Below are 12,045 nucleotides of genomic sequence, written 5' to 3' on the forward strand. Positions count from 1 at the left end.
AACCACAGAAAAAAGTTAAGTATGATACTGTCAAATACGATTTACTGTACAAAAACTTTTCTGAAAATAAGTTAACAAATAGTGAATTTGAATATGCAGTACTAGAAAAAAAATTAAGAACATGTATTAATAATAGTAAAATATCAAAAACTAAAATAAACAATCCCCCAAGGCAAGATTGGATAAATAAAGAAATACTCAATGAAATAAACTTAAGAAATGAGCTACATCAGAAGCACAAAATAAATCCAAATGATCAAACATTATCTGAAGCATATACTAAAAAGAAGAAGGAAGTGGCAAAAACAATACAAAATACTAAGAAAAATTACTACTATAAAGTTTTTGCAGAGTGTAAGAAGAAACCAGCAAAAATGTGGACTCTGATCAAAAATATATCACACAATAAATTAAGTAATACGTATTTGCCTTGTAGGCTCCAAACAACAGAAGGAAATATAACAACTGATGAAGAAGAAATTTGTGAAGAGTTCAATGCGTTCTTTTCAACTATTGGCACCGTGCTGGCTAGTCGAATTCCTAATGTATCAAATACAACCCATTTATCCAATAGTTCTATCGTCAATAATATAAAACTAAAAACCTTTGCTCCTGCAACTACAGACGAAATAAGTAAAATTATAAATAACTTAAAATTGAACACTAGCTCTGGTCTCGACGGTATAAGCACAAAAAGTATAAAATGTCTAAAAGAACTATTAATTACTGAACTCACTGACTGTATCAATAAATGTCTTGAAGTGGGAGAATTTCCTGACAATCTAAAAATTGCACGAGTTACACCAATTTACAAATCTGACAATAAATTAGACGTAAATAACTATCGCCCTATATCCGTACTCCCGATCATGTCAAAGATTTTCGAGAGAGTGCTTTATGATAGATTAGAAATGTTTTTGGCTTCACAAAACTTCCTTTATAAACAGCAGTATGGTTTTCGTCGTAAATCGAATACCACCAGTGCTACAAGCGATCTTGTTACAAAGATAAAAATGAACATTGATGCAAAAAATACAGTACTGGGGGTATTCATAGACCTTAAGAAGGCATTCGACACTATCAGTCATGAACTGCTGCTTCGGAAGTTACGTGATATTGGTATCGCGGATGGGGCATATGATATGTTCAAATCATATTTAACAAATGGTCGTCAAGTAGTGAGAATTGGTTCGACTCAGAGTACTCCAAAACAAATTACTTGCGGGGTCCCTCAAGGGTCCATATTGGGACCATTACTGTTCTTGATTTACATAAACTGTGTACACAAAATAGGTCTCAAGGGAGATGTAAAAATGTATGCTGATGACACTTGTCTGTTTTACTTTGGACCTTCTACAGATTCGTTGATGTCTGATACACAGAGCGATCTTAATTTACTGAATACTTGGTTTGAATCTAATCTCCTTACTATTAATGTCTCAAAAACTAATTGCATGATTTTCGCTCCAAAAAATAAAAAAATTCAAGACATTCCAACATTGTACATAAGAAACGAAGGAATTCAAAAAGTAAAATGTGAAAAATACCTTGGTCAAATACTTGATTCTCATCTCACGTGGAAACCCCATTTAGAAAAAATCAAATCAAAACTAGTATCACTATCAGGCCTCGTGAGAAATACTACTCTGTCAAGAAAGTAGCAGGAAAAGATCAATAATACACAAACTGTTTGTTATTCATCCAAATTTATTTTATCACCTTCAAAATATGCTCCTTTAGAAACGATACACTTACGCCAACGAATAATCCAATCATCAAAACACTTTTTAAACGCTGTTTCCGGAATTGAGGTCAGTTCTCGCCGCGAATTCTCTTTTATGTCTTCTACCGATTGAAAACGGGTGCCACGAAGTGGTAATTTGAGTTTAGGAAAAAGAAAAAAGTCGGCTGGAGCCATATCTGGTGAATATGGTGGTTGCTCGATGGTATTTGTTGAGTGTTTGGTTAAAAATTCGTTCACAATGATGGCCTTGTGCGAAGGTGCATTATCATGGTGCAAAATCCAAGAATTTTCTTTCCACAAATCTGGCCTTTTTCGTCGGATTTGCTCTCTTAAACGCCGCATAACACTCAAATAATATTCCTTATTTACCGTTTGACCTTCCGGCAAGAATTCCGAGTGCACAACACCGCGATAGTCAAAGAAAACAGTCAACATGACTTTGACTTTTGAACGACTTTGGCGTGGTTTTTTCGGTTTCGGTTCAGTTGGAAGGCGCCACTCCGAAGCTTGTTGACTAGTTTGCATGTCAAACTCGTAAACCCACGTCTCGTCACCAGTAACAATGCGTTTCATGAATGTTGGGTCGGAATTGACTCGTTCTAGCATGTCCTCAGCGACTCTCATGCGATTGAGTTTTTGAAAAAAATTCAGGTCTTTTGGGACTAGCCGAGCGGCAACATGTTTCATACCCAAATTATTAGTTAAAATGGTACGGATCGACTCGTGAGATACAGAAAGTTCGGTGGCTATCTCTCTCAAAGTTAAATGAGGATTTTCAGTCACTATTTCCTTCACTTTTGCGATGTTAACTTCAGTTGCAGACGTTGATGGCCTACCAGAGCGAGGCAAATCTTCCATCACATCTCGACCGCTTTTGAACGCTTTGTTACCACTCATAAGCACGAGTTTTTGATAAAGTCGATTCACCGTAAGCCTTCTGTAACATTTTCAGTGACTCCGAACACGATATTCCATTGGCAATGCAAAATTTAAGACAAACTCTTTGTTCGATGTTTTTATCCATTATGAAATTAGCAATACACACTAGATATGATATAACTAAAAATAGCACTGTATTTAATGTAAACAACAGATGCAACTCAAACTCCGCGCCAAAATGGAAAACAGTTGTGCCAATCTAACAACAACAAAAAAAAAAAAAAATTTTAATTTGGAACCATAAATAAATAATCCATTCCCGATACTTTTCTGACTGAATGTATCTCCAAATTTATACCTCCTCAGATTCGATACACTATATATAACACCCTTGTGAAGCCACACATTGATTATCTAATCGAGGTCTGGGGCAACGCAGCCAAAACCAACTTAAAAATAATACAAATCGCTCAGAACAAGCTAGTTAAATCTTTATTTCACCTAGACTATCTAACACCTAGCAAAAATGTGTATCGCAAAACAAAAATTATGAATGTAAAACAAACATATGTTTATTTCACTTGTATACTTATACGTAAAATACTGAGAAAAGATATCCATTCACAAATAACGTTTACAAAAAAGAAGGACTACCAAAAAATGAAACTCCGCCGTGCCAGTGATATCAATCTACATATACCTAGAACAAATTATGGTAAATCAAACATTTTGTATGAGGGTGCTAAGCTGTATAACAAACTACCTAAAGATATAAAGGACTGCAAAACCTTAACTACATTCAAAAGTACCCTTAAACACTATTTAACTAATAAAATTTCCACAATTATCTAACCAGCTATAAACTATTGTCGGTAATATGTATGTATATAAATAAACATATATATATATGTATATAAATAAATGAAGTTAGTCAATATTAATTATTAAAATGGTACAAAAAATATATTTAAGTAAAATTTTTATTAAAACTAATACAACAAATTGTAAAACAAATATTTTTTTTTTATAATATTTTATAATAAAAGTTAATATTAACAAAAATAAATAAATAAATAATCACTGGTAAATAAATGTACAAGATACTCGTAATAAGTAATATTAATACTCATATTGTAACATAACGCAAGCCACATCTAGTTGCGCTTATTCTGGTCCTCTAATGATGACTACACGCACACGCATTGAAATGCTACTACCTACCTTTCGAAGATCCTAAGTAGTTCCGCGCGCAGCCAGCACGGAGTGAATATATTTTATTGTTTAACTACCGACAATTTGTACGCGTCCACTAAATGTAAATATTTGAAGTTCTCATTGTAAGTGAATTTTTTGTAGATTCTTTTATGAGAATAAATTTCTTTAACCGTACTTCTTCTGAGTTCCTCGCCCCCCCCCCCCCCCCCCTGTTGCTCGCATAGCGAGGGGGCGCCACCCAGTTTCCCTGAACCTGTTGGCGAACTGGTGCTGGTGTGTTTTGGGAAGCTGGTGGTTGTCTTACAGGGACTGGTTTTTTAATCTGTAAACCCTGTTTTTCTATTGATTTGGATGCCTTGATTTTTTCAGGCAGGCTTATTCCAAATAATGTCTCGTCTCTGTCGCTGTCTTGTATGATATTTAAAAATGATTTAGCTAGACCCGGAGTTATCATTTTTATTCTGGATTGGGTCTGTGAGTGATGTAAATCACAGAGAATACGACATCCATCACTAAGTGTTTTGATGGCTTATATTTTGTTATCACCTGTCATCAGAGAAGACATTGCCTTGCTGACTGCTGTTATTCCAGAACCTAGCTGTTGTTGATATGATTCAACTTTCTTGTCGCGTAATCGTACCATTTCCGCAATGGCGGCTGAAATCTCCATGTTTAACTTGGGAGCTTGTAAAAGAGTACAATTGCTTGGTACTAAATATTGTTTTAAAATATTTTCCCTCGCGGATGAGGTCATACCTTTTTTTTTTTTTAAATGTAGGTAGGTAACGTGCGTTCGTTGCCGTGCACGGAAAAAGAATGAGGCAAGACGGCCGTCCGATGTAGGTAGGAAGGAGAAAAATCGATTGTTTTATCGATTTCAAAAACGAGAATCGATTTTTGATATCTAATAAAATCAAATCTTAAACGTGCAAAAGTTGCCTTGTAGGTCAAAGGACTACGTGTTAATTTATATCGAAAATGAAACCACGAAATATTATATTTAAATCAATTAAACATGAATTATTTACATGTGCCGTAAATAAAATTGCTTTATCAGCTGATGATTTATCATCATCAGCTTAGAGAGCCATATCAAAGAATAAGATTTCGACTAAAGCATGGGGGCACACAAGTATATTTAATTTTTAACAGGTTTTGAAAATGAATACTTATTTGTTAAATTGAAATGTTTCAAAAAAACATACATATTTGTAACATATTTCATATTTTGTTTATATTCTAAGTCAGAAAATGTCTGTATTGTTTGTAAATATGTAGGAAAAAGAATAAAATGGGTATAACAAAATAATAAATTGTTTTATTAATTCATATTTTTAAAATAAAAAGTTTTATAAAGAAACTAATGACGGAAGAATACTATGAACATGCTCACAAGGGATAAATTACATAGATTGAGCCCTACAGTAAGTTGTAAACTTGAGTCGCAAAATACTAACTCAACAATACTATATTTTGTAGATTCGCGTATAGAAAACCATACTCGGGACAAACTGAAAAAAAAGATCGTTTTACATCTTGACCGTGGCTGTTCAACCTATTTATGGATAGCTGTTTGACAGATTTGAAAGAGTCTAAAAGTGGATTAAGGATGAATGAGTTACTCGTCAAATGTCTGCTCTATGCCGACGATCAGGTTATACTGGCGTCATCAGCGGAGGAGTTACAGGAGATGGTAAACTGTATGCATGAAGCTTTAAAAGAGAAAGGAATGAAAGTGAACGTAAGTAAAACTAAAACACTGGTTTTTGAAATGGAGAAAGAAATGACAGCATGTAATATTTTGATTGGAGGAGAAAAAGTGGAGCAAGTGAAAGAGTTTGTATATCTAGGATCAAAGTTTACATCAGATGGCAAGTATGATAGTGATATTGAAAGGAGAGTGAACGCGGGGAACATGGTGAATGGAGCTTTGCATGCCTTTATGAGCAGTCAGAAACTATCCAAAAAGGCTCGACTGGCTGTGCACAGGGGCGTGTTGGTCCCGACATTAATGTATGGGAGTGAAAGTTGGGTATGGCAAAAGAAGCATGAAAGCAGAATAAATGCAGTGGAAATGAGAGCGTTAAGGAGTATGATGGGTGTGAAATTGAGTGACAGGATAAGGAACAGCGTGATAAGGGAATTTTGTGATGTGAAAGAAGATGTAGTTACAGGAATAGAAAAGGGTATGTTAAGATGGTTCGGTCATGTGGAGAGGATGAATGAAAGCAGGTTGACTAAGCAGATATACAAGGAGAGTGTGGAGGGAAAGGTCGGAGTGGGAAGACCTAGACGAACGTATCTTGATCAAATTAAGGACGTCCTGGTAAAGGGTCAGGTCAAAAGTACCCGAAACCGCCGAGCTTGTATGAAGAGAGTTATGAATGTGGACGAAGCGAAAGAAGTATGCAGAGATCGTGGCAAGTGGAAAGAGGTAGTCTCTGCCTACCCCTCCGGGAAAGAGGCGTGATTTTATGTATGTATGTATGTTACATCTTGACCCGGTCGGGGATCGAACCCGAGGTCTCCGTGTCTTAGTTCAGCTTGATAACCGCTGAGCCACGGAGCTCGTCAAACCGCTGTGTGGACGAAGCGTTCTGTGCATGTATTTTTTGTTCATTGTAATAAATTTTATTGATATACCTTAGTATCTAATTACAATATGAATGAACGTGTTCTAACGTGAACAGTAATTTGAACGACTATGACACAAAACATTTTAGGAAGGACAAAATCGCGCTGCGCATGCATTTTTGTTTGAGTGCAGTGCGCAAACTGTATGTGACATGTATCACTTTTGTACGATCAAGCGCATAGTCCACACCACAGGACGTTGCTTCCAATAAATTTAAGTAGGTATTTAAAAACTAAAACAATGGTAAGTTGCTTTATATATTTAATTGTTTCCTATAGATATAAGATTGATTTAATGTTATTCTAAATTTATGTTTTTTTACAGACGCCGCAATACGTAGATGATGTGACTGCGAATTCAGATAATGAAACATTTATTCCCGATTCTTTTGAACATGCTCAACGTCTATCAGATGGATTAACTGAGGAATTAATTAAAATACAAGCTTTCGAAAAATCAAAAGCAAAGGCGCGTGAACAGAAGGTACCAAAAAATTTCTTTCTTTATTATTAATTTAAATAAGATGGGATAAACCACACAGATTGAGCTAGCCCTATAGTAAGTGGTAAACTTGTGTCGCAGGATAAGTCGATGGCTCCTACGTATACTATCGTAATCCACAAAATAGCCATTTTCGTTTTATTAGTATTTCCGAAATATTTTATTATAAACTATCTAATTCACAAACAAAAAAAATTCTATCATTTATAATTAAAAAGTTTTCACACGTATATAATAGTATGTTGCCGTTTCCTGCACAGTATACCGTCGTAATGTCTTATACGATCGGCTACGGGGAAGGCGGGAGCGGAGTTGGCAATCGTAACGATTACTTGCGGTTTGGTACGCTGCAAAGAAGCGCGATATTTTCGTACAGCGCGTCTGCAGATTTCACACAAAATACAATAACTAAATTGATGTATGTTAAGAATGAGTAATAAGTATAGGATTGATTATTCAAAACAACACGCTAGAGGTCGAAAATTATGCGATATTACATTAAAAACGACAACGGCAAGAAATGACACTGTTGTTTCTGAATCAATTTCTGTCACCTATGATTTGGCGTTGCTCAATAATAATGTAGAAGAAACTGGAAGAGTACTGAGTAAGTATTCTGACAAGAAATTTGTAATGTTTAAGTATTTGCTTATTTTTTGCCAATAGTTAAAAATTAAACTATAGTAAATATAACACACGATTGTTTACGTTATTCATTTGTATTTAACAAGTATCGTAAGTATCATTTACTATTATTTACATTGTCATCAAAACTTTTTTTTTATCGTATGCAATACATACGATTTTTTACGTGGTTAATATTGAAATATTTATTATAGCATTTACACTTTACTTCAATTTACGTTGTTTAACTATATTTTTTTATTGATAGTAATGTTTAGTTAAGATTGTTTACGTCTTAGATGCAAAATAAATATGTATCTTATGTATCATTTTATTTAACAAAGCGGCCATTAATAAATCTTACGGAATTACTCACGTGCTATTTCAATTTTTTTATACTCATCATTATCAGAAGAAGCAGATTTATAATAAATTGACACACTTTCTAAACTGAATATGATGCCGGTATTTTGATGCAATTGTTACAACTAATATTTTTAATCTACTATTGGAATATGTAAATATCACAATAGTAGATTTTATCAGTTATTATATTTTCGGGAAACACTTTAAGCAATTTATTTGTAACTCTAATTGATCACTTGCAGCATTCCCCTGTTCATAGAGTACTTAACAATTTTTTCACCAAAGTCTTCAAACACACAGTACCCGTCTTCCCCTGAATGTACAACTAAGCATGTAGAATAAATAGGCATGATTTTACTATATTGGTGATCAGATCTATTCGACATCCTTAGCAAACACGCCGTCAACATATTTTAGTGATGTTACACCTACTCTCAAAATAAAAAAAGGTAACTAAACAGACAAGGGCCATTAGAAAACAGTACATTTATTAGAAGACAGTATAAGAATGAATGGATATAAGCAAAGAGAAAAAAAACTTGGTAAGGTGTACGTGACTCGTGAAGGTATACAAAATCCGAAAAAAGAAATAAAATCACCGTGTAAATGTCGATTAAAATGTTTCAAAAATGTATCAACTGACCAAAGAAAAGCAATTTTTGCGTTGGCTTTCTGGAAATTTGAACGATGGATTTATGTATCTAATCTAGTAAGCCGAAATCTTAAGCAAAGAGTTTATATTCATACCCGATCCCACCGAAAATATAATGATTGGGGTAATCAATACTTATATACCAGATACTTATATTCCCGAGTCAGATAGTATAGATGAAATTACATTATAGTTTGCAAAACAGTTCTTATCTACGCTGATGATCAGTGAACAATTTGTTTACACAGTAATACAGAAGACAGACTCTTCTACAGGTACTGTTTCTACTGATATCGAGGCAAGCATTAAAATTATCCATGTAAATATCTGCTGATGCCAGAAAAAGCGTACCTATGTGACCATATCAAATGCTTCCAACGTGTTGAATCCAATTATTCTCGAAAAGATAATTTTACTTATGCTCTTTGCGCGGTCTTAAGTTGTCCGATTTCATATTTAAAGAAGTAGATGCAGGGGCAGTCGAATCTAGGTTTTGGTCAGATACCGCCACAGGGTAAACCGGAATAGAATAGATTATGCAGCTGTAAGCTGTTAACAACATGTAATGTTTGTGTTTTTTATTTGGATTTATTGGAAACAATAAATATACAACAAGAAGAAGACAGTGTTCATGCATTGATTAAAAGAACTGACAATAATAAATATAACTATACTCCTTTCGAATAGTTTGCATAACGGCTAAGCAAGATGGAAAACCTTATAATGTTGTTGAGATGGATCATACCAAGTTATTGAATTATAAATCAAATTTGGGCATTAAAAATTGGTCTGAAAATATTAACAGTGAAGTAGTGCAATGGATAAACATAAAAGAAATAAATGTTTTTTCTTCTGAGCCTAATAAATTTCTCTATAAATATAATTTAGATGAATCCTAATACATGACCAAATACAAGACGACGACTGCAAGACTGAGCACATAACTCATATTTTTCCACTTTATGATTATGTGCTCCCCATATCTTTGGCTAAAAATGACCTAATAAGTCTTTGCAATAGTTCAATCATTCCAGCAGTTCATCATAACTTTAACTAAGGGATAGGCTTATATACTTGGGATTCCTCTTTTAGGCGATGGGCTAGAAACCTGTCACTATTTGAATCTCAATCTTATCATTAAGCCAAATAGCTGAACGTGGCCATTCAGTCTTTTCAAGACTGTTGGCTCTGTCTGCCTCGCAAGGGAAATAGACGTGACCATATGTATGTATGTATGTAAGCCAAGCGGTTGACCGTGGGCTCTTTTGATAACTGTTGGCTCTGTTTTCCCCGCAAGAGTATATTACCGCAAAGACGTGATAATATATCGTATAATAATATGTTATCTCTTTATTTGTTCAAATAGTGGGATTGAGTGAGTTTTTTGGTTTGTAATTTGAGTTTTATGTGCATATTGTTTGCATTAATAACACAAAAATCATAAAGAAATATTATTATATCAAGATGAATTTAATTTTAGTTGTTTTTTTTTATTCTGGACAAAATGTTTATTTTATGTGCAATTATAATGTTCTAAAAGTATGAAAATAAAATGGTTTTGTTGTAATTTTGTTGTAAAAAATAATCTGTGATTCTTTGATTATGAATGAAAAATTCCTAAAATATTAATTGGTGTAATAATTTACTATGCACATAATATTAATACCTTACAATCAACTGCCTATTATCATAATGAAATTTAAGTTTTAAAGAAGTTTTCAATATAATATCCCAACATACGTGCTTAAACAAAAATCTTATATTCCCATAAAAAGCAGTAAGTAACTCATACCACATTTTTTGTTGACAAATATACAAAGTAAATACTCGTAAAGGAAAGTTACGATTTTTTGATCGACAAATTATACAAAGTAAATAATTGTATAGATAAGTTACGATTTTTAAAAATTATTCGTTTCAACGTAAAGTATCCTAACAACAATATCTCAGAAACTATAACACATTTATAAAAGAATGTTATTATATTCATATACACTATATTTCAAGTAATTGTAGAAAAAAAATCATGTGTCTAGCTTGAAATTTACAGGAACTACACACTCTAACACGTTCAATCGCGTCTCCTGTAAAGTTACATTTTAAGACATACGATAGTATACTTGGGAGCCATCGAAGTACCAACGATACTATAACTTTTAATAAATCCCACCCAGGTCAATCTAATAAACACTATTTTTCCATGTTAGCCTGGTCGGGGATCAAACCCGTTTTATTAGAATTATTGTTATGTGTATTTTTATTTTTTGTTACAGACAACAGGACGCGATATCGCTATCTTTCCAGATAGTGAAACATTGATACCAGAGTCATTTCAATGTCTTCGAGATTCGTTTGGATTCTCCGAAGAACTTTTCAAGATACAGAGTCGTCCCACCGAACAATCAAAATTAAGTACTCATAAACGGAAAATGAAGTTAAAGGGGGGTCGCAATAAGGTAGATTTTTCCAAAAAGATTGTCAAATCACATGTTCCCCATCAATCGTTTGTGATAAAAAGTGCTCCCCACAAAGGTCTTAGACTGATCAAGATTCAAGTGCTTGACTTAGAGTGTAATCAAGTAATAAGTGACTGTCTTCAGCACGATAGGGTCTTATTGAGCTCTCAATATGTGGTAAAAGATGTTGGTGATGAAATTATGGACCAGACTGAAAAAAATATTAGTAATTTAAAAAAAAAATTGTAACTATAGTTATACCAATTGGTTTTAAAATTATATATGTATATAAATGTATGTCAATTAATGTAATTTCCTTTATCAGTTTTCATGTCATTGTGTTATTTTTTACAGATTTGTGTTATTTGCCTAGTATCAATAAACGTAAAATTTAAAAGATATGTGCCTTTATTTTATAGTTTAATTAGGAACCATAACCTAAATAAATAAAAAAAAACACAGTATATTTTATTCAGTAAAATATTTTTATTTTTCGAAAAATCTTATTATAATTTAAATAAAGAATTAAACACAAAATTGTCTTGACACCACTTTTTTAAACAGAGTGCATTTTTCAAAGCACACCTTTTTTATGATGAACACAATTTAACACCTGATTATTCTCCTCACAATAATCCTCATATAATTTAAGTAATTTAGGACAACCCTTTTCACCCAGTTCTATAATTTCACAATCGTTGCATAAATTTTGAATCCATACAAACTTCTCATTTCCTTTAACTAAGACATTTTTACTATTTAAATATGGAATTATAACTCGCCGGAATTCTCGATAATCGATAAACCCTTCATACCAATGTAGTCCCCGATTATTTTCTAACCATCGAACTCGCTTTTTTTCTTCATCAGAAAGAGTTTTAAAAGAATAAGGTGCTTTAACCAAGAAAGTTTGTGTGTATTCCTTAGTTGCAATTGAAAATTCCTTAACAATAAAATTATTTTTCAAATCCTT

The sequence above is a fragment of the Amyelois transitella genome, chromosome W (genome assembly GCF_032362555.1).
Source record: "Amyelois transitella isolate CPQ chromosome W, ilAmyTran1.1, whole genome shotgun sequence".
Lineage (NCBI taxonomy): Eukaryota > Metazoa > Arthropoda > Insecta > Lepidoptera > Pyralidae > Amyelois > Amyelois transitella.